Genomic DNA, 20,295 nt, shown 5'->3' with positions numbered 1-20,295 from the left:
TCCTCTGCTGCAACCTCTCTATTCCTGGCCCATTCCAGATTGCGCCCAGGGGCTTCCCTCCTTCTCCATCCCTTCTGCGGGGCCACAGGATCACCCAGTTCAGCCTGTTTGGGCACTGGGTCAGGTACTCAGGGCAGAGGGCAGCAGGAATTTCTTTCTTTTGGTGGCTGACCTGCAGAGTGGTAGGCCTTTTGTTGGCGAGATCCCTGGTGAATGTCCTGTTCCTGAAGACCCTCCTGAGTGGTGAGAGGGATTTTGACCTGTGGTGGGAGCCAGGAAACGGAGCGGGAGCATTTTGTAAGCGAGGCCCCTGGCCAGCAGGAAACCTGATCCTGTTTTAGAAGGCCCATTAGATAGCATTGGTAGGAGGAGATGGGCGGGCGCCAAGGCAAGAATTCACCCAACAATCTGAAAAACAACATGAAAACACCAGAACCCAATGATCTTACAACAGAAGGACTTGAACAACCTAACACAGAAAAAGTAGAAAAAATTGACTTTATGAAAGCAATAGAGTCCCTTAAACAACATGTAAAAAATGCACTTATAGAAATAGATGAGAAGTATAACAAAAAGTTTGAAGAAATGAGTAAATACGTAAATGATATCCTGGGAAACCAAGGAAAAGCAATCAAACAGGTAATGGAAACAGTTCAAGAATTGAAAACTGAAATGGAAGCAAGGAAGAAAACAGAAACTGAGGACCAGCTGGATATGGAAAATCTAGGTCAATGAGCAGAGACTACAGAAACAGGCATAATCAATAGAATACAAGAGATAGAAGAAAGAATCTCAGATTCTGAGGACACCATAGAGAAAATAAACGCTCTGATCAAAGAAAACAGCAAAGGCAACAAAAGCTAAATCGCAAAGCATTCAGGAAATATGGGACACAATAAAAAGACCTAACCTAAGAATAGTAGGGATAGAAGAAGGAGAAGAGTCACAGCTCAAAGGCCCAGAAAATATTTTTAACAAAATTATGAAAGAAAACTTTCCCAACATAAAGAAAGATATTCCTTTGAATATTCAAGAAGCATACAGAACACCAAATAGACTGGATCAAAAAAATATCCCCTCGCCATATAATAATCAAAACATGAAATATACAGATTAAAAAAAGAATATTAAGAGCTGCAAAGGAAAAAAGGCAAGTAACTTATAAAGGTAAACCGATCAGACTTATACCTGACTTCTCTATGGAAACCATGAAAGCCAGAAGGTCCTGGATAGAGGTACTGCAAAAACTAAGAGACCATGGATGCAAGCCCAAACTACTATACCCAGACAAGCTATCATTCACTATCAATGGAGAAAACAAAATTTTCCAGGATAAGAACAAATTTAAACAATACGTAGCCACAAGCCCAGCCTTACAGAAAGTAATAGAAGGAAAATCACAACCCAAGGAATCCAACATTGCCAACAATCCCTACAATAACTTAGGCATCTAGCGAACCCTTCACCAGCACAACTCAAAGAAGGGAGACACAAACTCTACTACCAAAAACAATAAGAATAACGGAGTAAACAACCACTGGTCATTAATATCACTTAATATTAATGGACTCAATTCACCTATAAAAAGGCACAGGCTAAGAGATTGGATCTGAAAACAGGATTCAACATTCTGCTGTTTACAAGAAACACATCTCAACCACAAAGATAGGCATCTACTCAGAGTAAAGGGTTGGGAAAAAGGTTTTCAAGCAAATGGTCCTAAGAAACAAGCAGGTGTGGCCATACTAATTTCTAACAAAACTGACTTCAAACTAAAATAATCAAAAGAGATCGAGATGGACACTTTATACTCATAACAGGAACAATTCATCAGGATGAATTCTCATTCCTGAATATCTATGCCCCTAATATAAAAGCACCCACTTATGTAAAAGAAATATTACTAGAACTCAAGGCAGCCATCAAACCACACACACTAGTAGTAGGAGACTTCAACACACCTCTCTCACCAATGGGCTGGTCAATCAGACAGAAACCTAATAGAGAATTAAGAGAATTATTAGAGGTAATGAAGCAAATGGATTTAACAGACATCTATAGAACATTCCACCAAAATAGGAAAGAATATACCTTCTTCTCTGCAGCTCACGGAACCTTCTCGAAATTGACCACATACTCAGTAACAAAGGAAACCTCCACAGACACAAAAAATTTTCAGTGTGCACCTGTGTCTTATCAGATCACCACGGATTAAAGCTAGAAGGCAACAACAATGCTACCCCCAGAAAGCCGACAATCACATGGAAACTGAACAGTCAACTACTGAACCACATCTGGGTCAAGGAAGAAATTAAGAAAAAAATTAAAGTCTTCCTTGAATTTAATGAAAATAAAGAGACAACATACTCAAACCTATGGGACACGATGAAAGCAGTGCTAAGAGGAAAGTTCATAGCACTAAGTGCCCACATAAAGAAAACGGAGAAAGCATACATTGGGGACTTAACAGCACACCTGAAAGCTCTAGAAAAGAAAAGAAGCAGATGAGCCCAGGAGGAGTAGAAGACTGGAAATAATCAAACTGAGGGCTGAAATCAACAAAATAGAAACACAGAAAACAGTCCAAAAAATCAATGAAACAAAAAGTTGGTTCTTGGAGAAAATCAACAAGATCAACAAACTCCTATCAAATCTAATTAAACGACAGAGAGAGAACACACAAATAAATAAGATCAGAAATGAAAAGGGGGATATAACCACAGACACAGAGGAAATTCAGAGAATCATTAGATCTTACTACAAAAGCCTGTATGCCACAAAACTGGAAAATGCAAAAGAAATGGACAATCTTTTAGATGAGTACCATATAGCAAAGTTAAACCAAGACCAGGAGAATGATCTAAATAGACCTGTTAGTCGCAAAGAATTAGAAACTGTTATCAAAAATCTCCCTTCCAAAAGCCCAGGACAAGATGGTTTCAATGCAGAATTCTACCAGAACTTCCAAGAAGAGCTAATACCTATACTACTTAATGTATTTCACAATATAGAAACAGAAGAGTCATTGCCAAATTCCCTTTATGAAGCTATAGTTACCCTGATACCAAAACCACACAAAGACCCAACCAAGAAAGAGAATTACAGGCCTATCTAACTCATGAACATCGACCCAAAATTTCTCAATAAAATACTAGCAAACCGAATCCAAGAACACATTAGAAAAATTATCCATTATGATCAAGTAGGCTTCATCCCAGAGATGCAGGGCTGGTTCAACATACACAAATCTATCAATGTAATCCACTATATAAATAAACTGAAAGAAAAAAACCATATGATCATTTCATTAGATGCTGAAAAAGCATTTGACAAAATTCAACCCCCCTTTATGATATAGTTCTTGGAGAGATTAGAGATACAAGGGTCATACATAAATATAATAAACGCTATTTACAGCAAGCCGACAGCTAACATTAAATCAAATGGAGAAAAACCCAAAGCCATCCCACTAAAATCAGGAACACGACAAGGCTGTCCACTCTCTCCATACCTCTTCAATATAGTGCTTGAAGTTCTAGCAATAGCAATAAGACAACATAAGGGGATGAAGGGGATTCGTATTGGAAAGGAAGAAGGTAAGCTTTCGTTATTTGCAGATGACATGATAGTATACATAAGCGACCCCAAAAACTCTACCAAAGAACTCCTACAGCTGATAAACACCTTTGGTAATGTGGCAGGATACAAGATCATCTCCAAAAAATCAGTGGCCTTCCTATACACTAAGGATAAGGAAGCAGAGAAGGAAATCAGAGAAGCAGCACCTTTCACAATGGCCACAAATAGCATAAAATCTCTTGGGGTAACTCTGACCAAGGAAGTGAAAGATCTATTTGACAAGAACTTTAAGTCTTTGAAGAATGAGACTGAAGAGGACATTAGAAAATGGAAGGATCTCCCTTCCTCTTGGATTGGGAGGATCAACATAGTAAAAATGGCAATTCTACCAAAAGCAATCTTTAGATTCAATGCAATCCCCATCAAAATTCTTCACAGACCTGGAGAAGACAATAATCAACTTTATATGGAAAAACAAAAAAACCCAGATTGCCAAAACAATCTCATACAATAAAGGATTGTCCCGAGGCATTACCATCCCTGACTTCAAACTCTATTACAGAGCTACAGTATTGAAAACAGCTTGGTATTGGCATAAAGCAGAGAAATTAACCAATGGATTCTAATAGAAGACCCGGACTTTAACCCACAAACCTATTAACACCTGATTTTCGATAAAGGAGCTAAAAGCATACAATGGAAAAAAAGAGAGCATCTTCAACAAGTTGTGCTAGCATAACTGGATGTCAATATCTAGAGGAATGGAAATAGATCCATATCTATCACCATGCACAAAACTCAAGTCCAAATGGATTAAAGACCTCAATATCAGTCTGAACACACTGAACCTGATAGAAGAGAAAGTGGGAAGTACTCTACAACACATGGGCACAGGAGACCACTTCATACATATAACCCAAACAGCACCACAGACATTAAGGACAACATTGAATAAATGGGACCTCCTGAAACTGAGAAGCTTCTGTAAAGCAAAGGACACTGTCACTAAGACAAAAAGGACACCCATTGACTGGGAGAAGATCTTTGCCAACCACGCAACTGACAAAGGTCTGATCTCCAAAATATATAAAGAACTCAAGAAACTAGACTGTAAAATGCTAATCAACCCAATTATAAAATAGGGCACTGAGATGAACAGAGAATTCTCAACAGAAGAACTTCAAATGGCCAAAAGACACTTAAGGTCATGTTCAACTTCCTTAGCGATCAGGGAAATGCAAATCAAGACAACTTTAAGATACCATCTTACACCTGTCAGAATGGCTAAAATCAAAAACACTAATGATAGCCTTTGCTGGGGAGGATTTGGAGTAAGGGGTACACTCATCCATTGCTGGTGGGAATGCAAACTTGTGCAACCACTTTGGAAAGCAGTGTGGCGATTTCTCAGGACATTCGGGATCAACCTACCCCAAGAACCAGCAATACCACTCTTGGCAATATACCCAAGAGAGGCCTTATCATACAACAAAAGTATATGCTCTACGATGTTCATAGCAGCATTGTTTGTAATAGCCAGAACATGGAAACAACCTAGATGCCCTTCACTGGAAGAATGGACGAAGAAAGTATGGAATATATACATATTAGAGTACTACTCAGTAGTAAAAAACAAGGACTTCTTGAATTTTGCATGGAAATGGATGGAAATAGAAAACACTATCCTGAGTGAGGTAAGCCAGACCCAAAAAGAGGAACATGGGATGTACTCACTCATATTTGGTTTCTAGCTATAAATAAAGGACATTGAGCCTATAATTCGTGATCCTAGAGAAGCTAAATAAGAAGGAGAACCCAAAGAAAAACATATAGGCATCCTCCTCGATATTAACCTTCATCAGGCGATGCAAGGAGACAGAGACAGAGACCCATATTGGAGCACTGGACAGAAATCTCAAGGTCCAAATCAGGACCAGAAGGAGAGAGAGCACGAGCAAGAAACTCAGGACCACGAGGGGTGCACCCACACACTGAGACAATAGGGATGTTCTATCGGGAACTCACCAAGGCCAGCTGGCCTGGGTCTGAAAAAGCCTGGGATAAAACCGGACTCGCTGAACATAGAGGACAATGAGGAATACTGAGAACTCAAGAACAATGGCACTGGGTTTTTGATCCTACTGTACGTACTGGCTTTGTGGGAGCCTAGGCAGTTTGGATGCTCTCCTTACTAGACCTGGATGGAGGTGGGTGGTCCTTGGACTTCCCATAGGGCAGGGAACCATGATTGCTCTTTAGGCTGACAAGGGAGGGGGACTTTATTGGGGGAGGGGGAGGGAAATGGGAGGCGGTGGCGGGGAGGAGGCAGAAATCTTTAATAAATAAAAAATAAAAATAAATAAATAAATAAAAATATCAGCAGCAAAAATCATGGACCAGCAAATTATGAATGAGACAAAATTTGCAATAGCCCTTGCCAAGAAAATAATTCCTTAGAATTTTAGAGATTATTGTCCATGCTTAGAAGTCTCCAGAAAGTCAGAACCCTACTATATCTGGCAGTGCCACTAAACAATTGTAATTCCAAATGAATCACTTAGACTTCTTATCAATATTACCTGAGACCAGATTTTGACGATGTCTTCTTGTACACACACTCACACACAGATGAATTCACACACATGCACACACAATCCACACATACTCATACACACATGCACACATACATGCACAGTACACATATGTATACACACAAGCACACACATATGCACACACACATGCGTGCCTCCACTAATATTTGTTCTCAAGTTAACAGTACTTTAAATAAAGAGATTCTGTTCCTATTTTATTTTCACCATTAAAAACTCTTATATTTTTGCTTATTGAGTTTCTTCAATTTTTTTTATTCCAAGTGTTGTGCATGGGGCCAGGTGGCTATAGCTCAGTGGGAAAGCAAACAGTTGGCATGAGTGAGGGCCTAAGTTCCCCCCAGCATTGCCATAAAAACACCCCAAGATAAATAAATAAATAAATAAATAAATAAATAAAGTAAAGCACTGCATATAAGATGTGTTGTATGTGCAATTAAAAATCAGGTTCTTATCCTGAAACATCATTATGCCAGCCTGTTATTCCCCCTTCCTGAGGCGGGGGACCGCAAGTGGCAGTTGCTAGGCAACACCAACTGCTCTTTAGCTTTTTATCAGCTCTATGAACGTTGCTTGCATCCTCAGTGCAATAATTGGGCCCTCTCTTAATTAATTTATACCCCAAAAGAAGATTTTTAAAAATTATTATAATCTAGTAATCTAATTAAAATAATACTTTAAAGGAGTGCCCAGTGGCACAGGTCTGAAATCTTAGCTTTTTTGGAGACTGAGACAGGACAATCAAGTACAAGTTCTGCCTGGGTAACTTAGTAACACTGTGTCTGAAAATAAAAAGGAAAATGTGAGCTGGGATGTAACTTAGTGTTGAACTACTTGCCTGCTATGCACAAGGCCTGAGGTTCAACCACCGAAACTACGAAAGTAGTTGGGTTAAACCAATGACGTAGTAACTTTATCTTGTTACATAGGGTAGAATTCTGGCAGTGAATGTATCATTAATTCTGAGAAAGAATGTTTTTTTCTTTTAGTTCTGAGGATGGGAACTAAGGTCTTGTTCACCCTCTGCTCTTTGGGTATTTTTTTTTTAAGGAAAAAGTGTTTCATTTCTTTTTGTTCTTCCTGCCTTAGTCTTCTTTCCCTTTTCCTTTTAAAAAGCCCAAGCAAGGTAAGGATGGGGGTGTAGACTAGGAGTAACTCAGCAGTGGGTGGGTCAGTCATTGCTTTGTTTTTGTCTACTGAATGTCTGGAGGCATGCCAGGGTGTTTGAGGAAGAAACAAAGAGAGAGACACAAGCTTTTAGGTTGAGTGCTCATCCATAATTGTGTTGCTTAGTAGTAGGGCATCAAAGAAAACTACAAATACTCTGACAGGGAAAGCCCCTAGGTGCTGAAAATGAAGTCAGGATTCTGCAGGACCCACGGCAGAAATCAGTGAGTAGGGAAGACTTATGGAAAGACAATGTCAGTCAGATACTGGTCATCATGTTGGCTATGCCTGAGACTTCGAATCTGTTTGGATGGCCTGTGGTCATAAACAAGAGCTTTTAGCCTCAAGCAGGAGACTGCCTTTATAGTAAAAAGCCTATGATCTGGCCCACAGCATTTTTACTCTGCATCAAGTATGGAACTACATATAGTAGACATGGTATTATATTTAATCCTTTCAATAATTCTGTTACTAGTCACATATACAGACAAGAAACCCAAAGCCTAGAGAAATGGCATCATTTGTCCAGAGACTATGTACCAGTAAAAGGTATATGGTAGCTTTGAGCCCATAGCTCTGTTTCTGTACTTTTGTTCTGTGTGTTCCCTGATTTGACCCTCAGACAGAGTACATTCCAACAGATGACTACATTGAGAGGAGGGCTTGGGTCAAGATCAATTTGTTCTAAAATCTCCTACCGTTGAAGTTTTTCATCAGATGAACTTTATTTCTAAATGGTCCTTGGGAGCACTTTAAATTCTAGGAACTTCAGGGACTGCAGAGAACCACTGGGGTCTCTGTAAATTTCCCAAGGAAAAATTTTCCTTGGCCTTGACACTAAAGGATTTGGATGAAAATTGGCCAGGCTTAGGAATTTCACAATTAGGGACTGGCCTAGAGTGCTTCATGCCATTCTCTGCAATGACATGAAATAGAGGTAAGAGGTAGGAGGTCATTTCTATCACCATCCCAGACCATACTGATGGCAGAACTGGAGGAGATCTTAGTCCTTACTGGCATTCCAGTAAATGACCTTTTACTCCAGATAAGAAACTCCGAGAAGTTCAGGTCATAAACCTTTCATGCACTGCAGCTGTTCAAAGCGGAGCCCGAACCTCCTAGTCCTGGAGTGATGGATGGCTTTTGGGTGCCTGCCCCGCTATTAAAGGTTCTGACTAGACCAACTGGTAGAGTGAATTTCCCAAGCTGAAAAAATAATAAGGCACCTGCACAAGAAATCAGGCCAGTGCAGCTTTTTGATATACAAAGCCCATTGTTTGACCTTTTTAAAAAGGACAAGCACTCCAGGAAAACATTACAGATACCATTCACTTCTGCCAGCAGTAGAACAGGCACAGAACATGACATGTCAGCTTCCTGCTGCATTTCTAGTAAGAACCAGTTTTCAGAGCACGGTTTCTTCAAAGAATCCTACTATATTCAGAGCAAAGTATACTGTGAGATGTATGCTTGCAAGTCATTTGGTATGCTGCCTTTAGATGGTGCAAGCGTTCTACTCTAACGCAGAGTCTGAGATAGCTGGTGCTTAGAACCACGGAGGCAGAGGAGACTTCAAGGAGGCAGATATCTTTTTACTGTTTGTGACAGGCCCGGAGAATATTTTCCCAGATGAATCTAGCGGCATCTCAACACAGATAAAGTTCTGGCACTTTGACTGCCCTTACTAGGATTCAGTACTGCTAAATGACTCCTCTAGAAAGGGATCATGCAATCTGTATCATAGATCAGCACGCAAGGATGTATATCCTTACCATTCCAATTTGCATTGTGTCTGGATCAGGTGGGGATCCTGGTTTAAAATGTCCAACTGTGTCGTCAGAGTGTGTGGTAGAACTAACACCATGTGAGACAGTTGTCTGCAGGAAAACCTGATTCACTCACTTGAGAAAGAACTGATGAAAAAGAACACTATTCTTTTTTGTCTGACTCTGAAAAGGGGCCAGGGAAGAACACATCACAATATAACAACTTTTCTGCACCATGGTTTATTTTGCACAGGTCTTATTCTTCATTTTTCTATAATGTGACATCCTTATGCTCCATCAGTCACACAGTCTTGACAGAAGAAACAATGGGCAGTAAAAAATGTTTTCCTACCTACCTATTCTGTCAGTACCATGAGTGACAGACTGTGTCACAATTGTATTTTTTTATTAAAGGAATGAAGCTCAAGTCCATGTCCATTTCTATAGATGGTTTGTACATGTGGGAACTGGCAAGGGTTCCTCACTCCAGATGTCATACTTAGAAAATAACATGTGCTGTTTGTGGTGGTGTATACTTGTGTGCATGTATTATTACCAGATTACAAGGCAAAGACTTGGGAATGGGAACCCATCTGTCAGACCATGTTCTCATCGTAGGGGGATGATGAAAAAAGAAAGAGTCATGGTACCATTTCTGAAATTTCATTTTAGCAGAAAAAAATTATCTAGAAAGATCATCTCAGGGACAGAATTAGAGTTAAAGATATACGTCTTTTTAAAAAGACATGAGGCCGGGCGGTGGTGGCGCACGCCTTTAATCCCAGCACTCGGGAGGCAGAGGCAGGCGGATCTCTATGAGTTCGAGACCAGCCTGGTCTACAAGAGCTAGTTCCAGAACAGGCTCCAAAACCACAGAGAAACCCTGTCTCGAAAAAACAGAAAACAAAACAACAACAACAACAAAAAAAGACATGAGAATGTAATTTCAACCATATTTTAACAGCTTAAAAATGAGCATGTTGCATTTAAGAATAATGCACACATATATATGCATGCAAAAATTAATGAAAATAGGCTATGAATTTGAAAGAGTGTAAGAAATGGTATATGGGAAGATCTGGAGAGAGGAAAGGGAAGAGGAAAATCATGCTATTATAATTTCTAAATATAAAATAAATCATTGAACACGAAAAATAGCAAGAGTTCTTAACCACTAAACCATCTCAATAGAGCCCAACTTACAACTTGTTAGTTTACAAAGGACTAAGTTTCTGGGGTTGGAGAGGTGCTGCAGAAGTTAAGGGTACTTGTTGCTATGGCAGAGGATGTAGAGTAGTTAGCTTCTGACATTCCTAGGAGACACTGTTCCACAGAAAACTGCCTAATCTTCTTGTTCATTCAATCTTTCCACCTTTCTGCAATTATCCCTGACCTGTGGGTGAGGGAGTTGCTTTGTAGATGTAGCCTTTGGAATTGGGCTTCCAAATTCTGCATTTTTACTGGTTGTGGTTTCTGTCCTGCTTTCCATCGGTTGCAAAGTGAAACCAAATGCACCTACATGGTGGCTCACAATTATTAGTAATTCCAGTTCAGGTGATTCAATACCTTATTCTGACCTCTGACTGTACCAGCATCTGTGTAGTGCATAGATATATATGCAGGAAAAATGCTCACATACATAAAAAATAAAATAAGCAAAATCTTCAAAAAAGAAAAAAAAATTAAAATAATTTCTGAGTACTAAATAATTTCAAGAAAACTACAAAGAATGCCCAAATGCTGCTCATATAGATTGCCCAATTTTTAATTTGTGCTCCATTAACTTTGCCTTGATATTACTATGTGTACATACATATTCATTACTGAATCATTTGAAAGTAGATGACATTAAAATGTCCTTTTATTTGGACGAGTCCCTATCCTTACACAATCAAGCTAAAACTCTACACTTCATGATCAAAGCAACCTAATTTTCTCAATTATCTCAATAGCACTCTTTAATCAACATGTTTTCCCTGATCCAGGACTCACTGAGATTTATTGATAATAAATACAAAATGTTTTAAAATTTAGGATTTCTCAGAAATAAAAGAGAATATATCAATCAAATTTCAAGTATCACTTTGATAAAGATGCTATCTGTGGAATACCCATTTAGTCTGTGTGGCAGAATAAACGACCTAGCAAAGTTAAATAGCCAGTGGTTGGGAGTATGATACAGTGAGAAAGTATGCTAGCAGTATGTTTGAGGTCCTAGGCCAATCTCTGTAATTATAATAAGTTAAATTAAATGATGTAAATATCTAAAATCTTCATTGTTAATTGTGTGTGTGTGTGTGTGTGTGTGTGTGTGTGTGTATGTGCGTGAGGACTTGCACATGCCCGTGTGTGATGTATAGGAAAGTTTGCTTTGAACTAAAATTCAGGAATTGATGTAGCTCCTGGGACAGCTCCCTATTTTTGTAAATTAAATTTTATTGAGAGACAAACAAGGGCATTCATTTAGTACCATCTATGACTGTTAGGCAAAGCTGAGTAGTTGTGACAGAGACTGTATAGCCCACAAGTCCTAGACTGTTCCTTAGTTGGCCCTCAACAGAGTAAGTTTGCTGATCCTTGTCATAGATACACGAGCCAGTCTACCCAAGACTAGCAGAGGAGCATCCCTTGCTGATTCCTCCCCAAGCCTCTGAGCCACAAAATCATCATCTAATGTACAGTTGTCTTTACCAGCTTCATTTTGAAGTCATTTGTTACATAGCAAAGATTAGTTGGTCCAGTCTCACAAAGGCTCTTTAAAGAACCATGAGACTGCCACACAACAGAAGGAAGTGCATGGAGTTCTAGAAGTCAGATGAAGATCGCAAAATAACAAACCCAATAGTTTTGTCTCAAACATTTGACAATGCTTTGTCAGAAAGAATTGATTTATTTTCATATATCTCTGCACCCATTTATGAACTGAACAAAGCAATTTGTCATGAGTCATATACAGCTCTACAGCTATCAGCCTGTCAACATCTATCAATCTTCCCCTATCTTTTTCATTGGAAAAATGTTGGCTACATTAAATAACCAGATGGTATATTCATAAGAGATAGCAGGAAATTTAGAAAGAGAGATCCTTGGATATTAAATCTTGATAAAATGTCTATTAAAATCAACGAGACTGCTTTTCTTGGTAGTGACAAATATTGACAGTACCATTAAATTTTCTGTCTCCCATCAGAATGTACTCAACCCATAATTAAATAAATGAATTTGTTTCTCAGGGGTAGGCATGAGACCTAGAGCCTTACAATGCTAGCCAAATGCTGGACTATAGATACCTTCAAGATATTTGGTGGGTTTTTTAAGCCTGAGATAAGAAAAAACATAGATTCTTAAAATTTTAACTCTTAAATAATAATGCATTATTTCTGTTTGAGAAAATAGAATTACTGGTTTAAGAAAAGGAACTTTTTTTCAACCTCCCAATTCCAGATCCCCAAGTTGTAGAGAATAGGATGGAGCTGTGGAGATAAGATCACTTTGTTATGTTTGCACATGGCTGCTTATTTTCAATCATTGTGTCTGTTTTGAAAATGTTCGTCTAATATCAGAAAGCTGGGCCCAAGCTGTAACTCAGTGGTAGGGTACTTGTGTGGCATGGACAAGGCCCTCAGTTCAGTCTTCTTTACATCAAAAAGAATGACCAAAATAACTAAATTTAATTAAACCTTATTAAGACTTATGTGAGAATACAAAGATTTGTGATGATCTTCAGTGTGTGAAGAAACTAAAGCCATCTCAAAGCACAGAATTTTCTGGCATTCAGGCCTCATAGAAATGACAACTCCTTACTGTCTCATAAAAATTCCAAAAGTTAAAATTGCAAAAGTATTAAACCCTCAGTTTCTATGGACTCTTTTCCCATGAAAATATATAATTCATATGATCATTACAACCTTTTGCTCTTTAATTAAAGTGAAGATTAAATTTGCTTTTCTTCATCTACTAGGTACAACCTTATTCAATTTCTGATAAATTATCAGCCAATGTTTTGCTGTTCTAATGAACTCAGGGTAATTGAAATCACAAAACGATATTTCACATGCTGTTTTCTCAGCTGTGATTTTAATTTAAATGGTCTCCAAGAAAAAGGCAGAAATATAATATTTTGGCCTTAAGAGACTTATCCCAGAAGATTTTTTTCTATATGAAGAGAAAAGAAACTTCATAATTATATAATCAGTCTTTGAAGAATTATCAGGAGATATAAATTGTACCCAAGTTAGGAAGAAATGATTTGACGACAAAATCTGAATGCTAATATAAAACCTTAAAAAAAAACCCATACAATTACCACACCATCATATAAGTCCACCTTACTCCTGTTGGTCTCCAGTATTACTTTCTAGAATATTGGTAAATAGAAATTAATACCTATAGATTGTTTTTTTTCCAGAATCTTAGGTGTGTTTGCATGAAGATAATTATTTTTAAAAAGAAGAGTAGGAGACTGTGGAGTACTCACCCCTAAATGGGATACCTATATCACACCCATTCCTGCAAGGCCCAAGGACCATCACAAAAGATGGGGTGGAAAGGTTGTTATAGTCAGAAGCCTTGAAAGAATGAGACAAAGCAAGGTTTTCCAGACATTGCAGTCATTGCACCTAAGAACTCACAAAGGCTGTAACTGAATGCACAAGACCTGGACAAGATCAAGGCAGTCACATTTCTAGCATGAATATTAGAGGGGTCACAAAATCTTCCCATAGTTGAGGATATACTGGCAGTTGGTAGCTGATGGCAAAAAATCCATTTTTTTTCATTAAACTAGCCCCTAGTAGGTTTCCTATGACCCAGTAGACATCTCTACTCCCATGTACATGCTGGCAGCACTAAATGAATTCAGTGGATTTAAAAAAGAACACATGAAATTGGGATAGAAAAATGATGGTGGGGGTAATGGGAAGAATTATAGGAGGAGTGGAGGTGGATTTTGTTAAAACACATTGCGTGCATGTACAAAATTCTCAGACAATAAAAAGAGCATCCAACCTGTCAAATTTTTCATGCCAAAATACAAGTACATAGTTGAGTACATAATCTTTCTTTTTTTTCCATCATTGACTTAGTAGGAAAGAGGTAAATAACTGAATTAAGTTAAAATGGACATCAACATCTTAAAAACTAGACCTATCTCAACTTGATTCTGAGACATGAATTTTCTTGAGCTAAATTTGAGGTGGAAGACTGCTTGAAGTAAAATGGAGCTGTCAGATGGTGGTCCACTTTCACAATGGCAGGGTGAAACTTAGTGCACAAAATGACACATTTTAGTGTTAGATGGGACATACCATTGTAGATTAAAGAAAAAAATAGCACTCCATATTGAAGTTGATGGGATTCATTATGTACAAAACTTGATTTGGATTTTTGGCAGATATGTGTTCAGTGAATTGTAACAGCTTTTTCCTTCCATTTGCCAAGTCAGCATAAAGTGCACAGTCATCACATAATTCAGTTCAGGGGTTATAGCAATAAGGTGGTGAGAATGATTACACACAGGAGAAACATGCAGTCCAGCACTGAAATCTTTGTGAGCAAAAGAAGCTTCTGTAAGCCCAAGAACATCTCAGTCACAATAGTGATAACCTTCTTATAAGTTTCCTCTCCATTTGCCAAACAACTAACTTATCCCATTTCCTGGGAAGGAATTATTCCTCTATTGACTCATATTTCCAACTTCTTTCCTCCTAATCCTTCACTACTACCACTACTACTACCACTACCACTACCACCACCACCACCACCACCACCACCACTGCCACTACTACTACTAAAGTAATAATGTTCACAAGAGAAGGACACAAATGGGGCAGGACTATTTTAACCCATAAAAAGGGTCAGTGCAGATAAGTGGCCAGTTCTATACATAAAATGAACTAAATTTCTTGCACAGTAGTTTGCAAGAAATGCCATAACAAAACACCTCAAACTACATGGTTTAAACAACAGAAAATTATTTTCTCACAATCCTTGAGGCTACGAGTTCAAGATCAAGGTGTCAACAGAGTTAGTTTTTACTAAACCCTTGGTCCTTTGTTGTAGGAGGCCGTTTGTTTGTTTCCCAGCTGCCCAGATTCCCAAGGTAATCACTCAGAAACTATATTAATTAAAATGCTGTTTGGCCAATAGCTTAAGCATATTGCTAGCTAGTTCTTACACTAGAATTAACCAATTTTCATTATTTAATATTTTACTGAGACTTGTGGCCCACCAGCAAGGTTCCTGCTGGCAGCACGTGTCTTTCTCCTCTAGTGGCTAATGGCATCTTGTGACTCTGCCTTCTTTCTCTCAGCATTTGGTTTGGTTTTCCCCATCTAGCTCTACTCTGTCCTATCACAGGCCAAGCAAGCTTCTTTATTCATTAACCAATAAATGCAACACATACAGGAAAAACTTCCCATACCATTTCCCCTTTTCTGTTTAAATAAAAAGGAATGTTTTAAATTTAAAATAGTAAAATTACATATAACAAAACAGGTATCAAGCAAGAATCACAGTTCCAATATTTATATATACTTTATCTTTTATCATAACTAAGGAAAACTATAACTATATATTCTTCAACTCCACCAAAGATGCCTGTAAGGACATAATATTACCTAAGTGTGGGCCCATATTTCGATATGGCACAAAAGCCATTAGCCCCGTCGAGCTGACCACGTAGCTCTGCAGACAAGCTGTCTCTGCCCTTAACAAAGGCCAGGATGCCTACTCCTAGCTTCTTTTGTTAAGATGTGGATTACCTGAGAAGAGATGTTTGACTGAAGCTGATGACTTAAGAGTTCAGATATTTGGTGCTTCTTTCCTTTTGTAATTTGGAAGGATGTCTTATAGAGATGCTAATTCAGGGCCTACCTGACTGCTAGATGCGGATGTGACTTGAGCGCCAGGCACCTGGTTGCCTAGGTGATGGTGTAATGTGTTTTCTCCCTCCCCGCTCATTTTGTTCTGGGTATAAAAAATGTTTGGACGATAAACGGCAATCTGGCCATTTCCATGATGACGGTGTAAGCTGTGTTGGTTCTTTTCCTCGCGACTCCGTTCCAGCCGGTTTGAGGAATTAGGGAATTTATGTTGGACCCTCACGGGCCACGACTCCTAAGTAAACAGGAAATGCATAGTAAGCAACTTCCCAAAACTCTAGAATTGACAGAGACATTTTGCTATCTGGACAATCACCCAAAGTTCTTCTGTAATGTTGCAGGCACCCATCTTTAGCCTACTGGCCCATAGTATCGGACAGACTTTTCCATGAAGCAGGAAATTTCAAATACAGTTCCACCTATATTGGCAGTTTGTCAGTCACTTTCTTCTGTGTCTGCAGAATGTCTGGCAGACCCTTTCATGAAGCAGGAACCCTGAAGGACTGTCTAACCTTTAGGCAAGTTCAATAGTCATCTCTGTGTGAGTCCTGCATGTCCAGCTCACATGAACCTTGTGGTAAAATATAAAATAATAGAAATGGGTTAATTTAATATGTAAGAGCTTGCTAAGAATATGCTATAGCAATTGGTTAAGCAGTGATTTAATTAATACAATTTCTGTGTGGTTATTTTGGGAGTCTGGGCTGCCAGGAAATGAACAAGCAGCCTCCTGCAACAAATTGGCACCCAACGTGTGATAGCTAAATCCACATAAATCCTGAGAGGGCTTGAAAATGAATCCTAGACACTAAAATAACAGTTTACCCACATTTTTTTTCCAGATGGGCTCTGCTTGCTGATGGGATGCTGCAGCTCCTTTAAGAGAGGTCTTTCTGATTTAGCATTAGTAGCAAAAGAAAAATGAAAACTGCAAAGTTTCAAATCAGCAGCACAAACCAATCTGGCTTTTTCAGAATGCTGAGCATTTGAATGGTGTTTGTGAGCCCAATTGCTTGTGTGCCTACTCAGGGTTGGGAGGAAAGTAGATGGAACCAGGCCTATGGCTCAGTGCTCTCTACCTGGGCAGGCAGCAGAATCAGGTTTACTAGGCATGCACAAGCAGAAGAGCATGGCGTATTCCTGTCACCATACATATAGATATTTCCAGGCCACATAGTGCACTGCATGGCAGATTTAGCTATTACTCAGATAAAAAGGGTTTATGTGCTGCATGGTCCTTCTCAGAGTTAAATTGGTGAGCGTGGCTCCTACCTGGTGGTACCAGAACTGGTGGTAATGGTACCTCTGCCACTTTGAAAAGCAGAGAGAGGTGAAGCCAGCACCCAGGGCTGATGCGACCAAGCTGCTTACCATTTTTAAAGCTCTCTAGAACAGAAAAGGATTATAAACACACAATAGGACAGATTCAGACATAAAAAAAACTCTAAAAGAGTCATAGTGTTGAATGAATGTATGTACCCTTGGAAAAGAGAAGAAAAAGAGTAAAGAGACAGTAAATGTAATATAAAAGAGTGAAGACAATCATAGATTAAAGGAGTAAAGATAATAAAATAAATATTAAACTTGCAGAAAAAGTAATAGAGTAAGAAAAATAAGCCTCATAAAGATGGAATTTACACAGAGAGTCTGGATTTTGTATATTATTGTGTTTTCTTTGAATTTTTGACTGTGAAGGAACTAAGTATAGAGAGACATTTTATTGTACAGGCTGCTAAGCTAAATCAACATATATCTTAAAGGGGTCTTGATTTCAAAATATGAGTCTAAAGATATGTTGCTTTGGAAAAGAGGTTCTTTTGTTTCCAGGGAAGATGAGAACCTGTGGATTCCTTCCAGATCAATGTGGTTTGATGGACCAACAACCCCCAAAATATTGCTGTAAACACCCCCCAAAATTACTTTGCCCAACAAAAAGCAGGAAGCAGTTTAAAGAAAACTACACCCAAATTCCCTAAATGATTGTTTATAAATGCTTTTTACATTTAAAGAAGAATATGGGATTTGCATTGGTATGGATCTTGGTTTATTGATACAAACTTTAGGTTACTTTTGTTATATTATATTTCTGCTCTTGATTAAGGTATTGTGTTTGTGCAGCTCATTAAAAAATGTAATGTATAATTAAGAAATGTAGGTTATATTTATAGTTTTCCTTAGTTATTATAAAAGATAAAGTAGATACAAATATTGTAACTGTAACTCTTGCTTGATACCTGTTTTGTTATATGTAATTTTACTATGTTAAAGTTAAAACCTTCCTCCATTTAAACAGAAAAGAGGAGGTGATGTGGGATTCTCCTCTGTATGCTATGCATACCAATGGTTAATAAAAGACTGTTTGGGGCCTGTACAGAGCAGAATAGAGGTAGGCAGGGAAAACTAAACTGAATGCTGGAAGAAAGAAGGTGGAGTCAGGAAATGCCATGTAGCCGCCAGAGGGGAAAGACTTGAGCTGCCATCTTGAACCTTGTCAGTAGTCCATAAGCCTCATGGTAAAATATAAAATAATCGAAATAAGTTAATTTAATATGTAAGAGCTTGCTAGGAATATGCTATAGTGATTGGCCAAGCAGTGATTTAATTAATACAGTTTCTGTGTGGTTATTTCGGGAGTCTGGGCAGGCGGGAAATGAACAAGCAGCTTCCTACAACACATGGTTCTGGAAGCCAAAATTGTAAAACCCTCCAAATCATGTATGTGTAATAGTTTGGGTATGGACCATTCTGGAACAAAATTGTCTCTATCCACAAACATGAAAAACCAGGAAATTATCTACTTCTAAAATATAGTCCATGTAGGCAATTTTTCGACAGGCATGAAAAGTTGAAAGAGGGACTGAAGTAAACATACACACACACACACAAACACGTAAACACACATACAGAGAGAGAGAGAGAGGGAGAGAATATTATTGCTACTTTAATTTTTATTTAATTGGAGGTTGTTGTGTCCCCAAGGAAAGATAAAAGGAAAACAGAAACAAAAATATGAAATGAAGAACTGAAGATGCTTTTGAGGATGACATGATTGCCTAGTTGTGTGATGTTGCATTTAGAACCCAGGGTCTTATGCATATGAGGAAATGCTTTACTATTCAGACATATCCCCAAGTTGATATTGTTCTCTATTTGTACAAAACATAACCACCAGGCAAAACACAACCCCAACTTGATAGTGTACTCTATTTGTGCAAAACATAACCACCAGCCAAAATGCAAGAATTCCTAGTGCAATAAATAAAAAGAATTTTCTTGTAAAGAAATAATTAATTTTAAATAAAAATGTTATTTTAAGATGTGCCACTTTATATGATGTGTATGTGTAGGGGCATGCACACATAACTACAGGTTTCTTCCATGGTCAAAGGTATAAGATCTGTTCCAGAGAGTCATGGGGGCTATGAATAAACCACCCAAACTGGTACTGAATGCAGGTTTTCTGAAAAAGCAGTAAACACTTAACTTCCAAAGGTTAGTTATGCTTTCTTAAAAACAAACAAATAAACAAACAAAAAACCCATGAACCTGGATCTTATTGTATAGTACTGACTGGTCTGGAACTTGCTATGTGGAGTAGGCTGGATTGGCCTGCCTGCCTCTGTCTACCAAGTAATGGAATTAAATAGGTGTACCACAAAAACAGGTTAAAACTTTTTCAAAGCCTATAATATAGGATCCTATTTAGAAAATTTTAAGTAATTTGACAAGGTACTAAACAGAATCATAACATGTGACACATTGAAAAAAAAACATGTTTCTTGGTATCCACATTAAAAGCATAAAAAGTAGGTATAATTCATAATATATTTGACTTGTTTCTGCACTTGAAATGTCTCTATTTGATATATAAATGATCAAGGAGAACAGTTGTCACTAATAAATTCTATGTTTTTTTCCCCATATCAAGTCTTCAAATTCTAGTAGGCATTTTCTGCTTATAGCACACCTTAGCTAGTACCAGCCCCATTTCAAGTGTTCAATAGCTGCATATTGCTAGTGATTAATATATGTGACAAAGTACATCCAAGGAATGAAGAGAAATTTTTAACCAGATCTTAAAAATCAGGAACCAGAAGATGTGCTGAGTATATTTGGGTGAAATATTAACATCAACAATGTTTTAACAAGTGAAATTTGAAATCAATTACTATATGTAATGGAATTGAAGAGTCAATGTTTGTCACAAAAAAAATTTTAAAATTGGACAAGAAGTCACAGTCCAGCTGGCCTTGGTGAGCTCCCAATAGATCAGCTCCACTGTCTCAGTGGGTG

The sequence above is a fragment of the Microtus pennsylvanicus genome, chromosome X, assembly GCF_037038515.1.
Source record: "Microtus pennsylvanicus isolate mMicPen1 chromosome X, mMicPen1.hap1, whole genome shotgun sequence".
Classification (NCBI taxonomy): Eukaryota; Metazoa; Chordata; class Mammalia; order Rodentia; family Cricetidae; genus Microtus; species Microtus pennsylvanicus.
Note: the sequence above shows the minus strand (reverse complement) of the source record.